A 1823-nucleotide genomic window follows, 5' to 3' on the forward strand; every position below is an offset into this window, starting at 1 on the left:
TATATATATATATATATATTAAATGCACCTTGACCATCCTCCTTTAGGATTTCTGTCAAATATGCGGGGTCTCCAACCTGTGAAAGTGCGCCTCCAATCTGGGTATTTTATCAAATAGCTCCACATTCTGCACGAGAGAGAGACTCAATAATTAGCAATAACTATTAACGAATTAAATGAAATACACTATTTATTTCATGCTTAGATAAGGTGGCACACATGTAAAAATTAAAGTTCAGATGGTTAGATGTGTAAATACATTGGCAATGAGTGGTATGTATGTAAAACTTGCAAAAAAAATTGAAAAAAAAAAACATAATTGGACCATTACAAACAGGCAGGCATCAATAGTCAATACAGCAATGGTTAGAGATGGAAGACTCCTTAGGCTGAGTGATGGGGAGGGGTTACTGGTTGGGTTAATGAACGTGTAGACCTTTCTAGCCAACTTTATCAACGAAGTCGACGGTTCGAAGCACTCGTCGGCAAACGGCTTTTAGTAACTGGGCGAATGTCCCACTGGCTAAAGCAAAGTGTTCTTTTGACACCAACGCAAGCGACAGTAGTGAGTCCTTTGCAGTATTTGGGATGCACTGAATATGCCTAGGCAAGGAGCGATTATTGCATCAAAGCACCGGCATCAGCAGGCACTTGCCACATGGCAAGTGGGCCTCACTGTAATACACTGGCTGGGTAGGTTTTAGAGGGGTGGGGCCCACCTGCCACAAGAAACACCCCTCTCACTGCTCCTGAAGCAAATTTTGCGTCCGGAGTCCGGATATAATAATTTTTCCTAGGCAAGTGCTTCCTAATGCTTGGCCGAGTAACCCTAGGATCTAACAAGATAATGCCTGCGCATCTTGTTTTTTGAGCTCCTCTGGGAGGAAGAAAGGAAAAAAATTTCTTAAATTTTAGCTCTCATAATCTATTTAACTTAGAGCAGTTTTGGATATTTTGTTGAATATGCAATTTTTTTACTTGAAAAAATAATTGGTTTACATTTGTACTGTTTAAAAAACTGCCTAGAAAACACAATAAACTATCACATAAACTGAGAGCATATGCCTTATACTCTGACTTAAATTTGAAGTAGATTATTAAGAGCTAAACAGCTGAAGTTCTTCAGGAAGTAATCTGAGAGCTGTAATAATACTAACCTTCTTTCATTCTCAACAAAATCAGGGGCTTCTGCAGCAGGAGAGGTAGAACAACTCATCAGAATTTCATAATCAGAAAGCTGCTGCAGTGAGAAAGCAATATCTCCCCAATCTAGCATCCTATAATATATCAAGCCAAAATGAAACTTTATAAAGAAAAATATATATGAAATCAAAAGAATTAACATTTTGCAAGTAGATGGATTAAACTAAAGAGCACAGTCAGCTCAGTTTCAGTAAATTTTACTCAAAATGAGAACATATTCTTTAAGATTATCTCTACAATGAAACTTTGGAATTTCAAATATAATAAAACTTGACAAATTCTGATCTTCCTAAAAAAAACTCAGTGGGATGTGTACCATTTCATATTGTTTTTGTCATAACTGAAATAACTCAGCTTGGCTGACAGCCTAAGGCAGACTTCTGAAATAATACAACATGCAAAAAAGTTGATATCAAAGAATTCCGTAATGCAATATCTTTATGCTAGGCTGGTTTGGTTTAGGATAATGTCAAATAGATGCAGTGATGCACTCAATTGGATTTCCAAAAATAAAAAGAAAAAAATTTTAAGAAATCCAAAACAAGAATATATATATATATATAAAAGACCAAATAACTCAATTAATTTTTTTTCCAACCGATGTGCTACTGAGTGAAAAT

This window comes from Phalaenopsis equestris, unplaced genomic scaffold, assembly GCF_001263595.1.
Source record: "Phalaenopsis equestris unplaced genomic scaffold, ASM126359v1 Scaffold217505, whole genome shotgun sequence".
Lineage (NCBI taxonomy): Eukaryota > Viridiplantae > Streptophyta > Magnoliopsida > Asparagales > Orchidaceae > Phalaenopsis > Phalaenopsis equestris.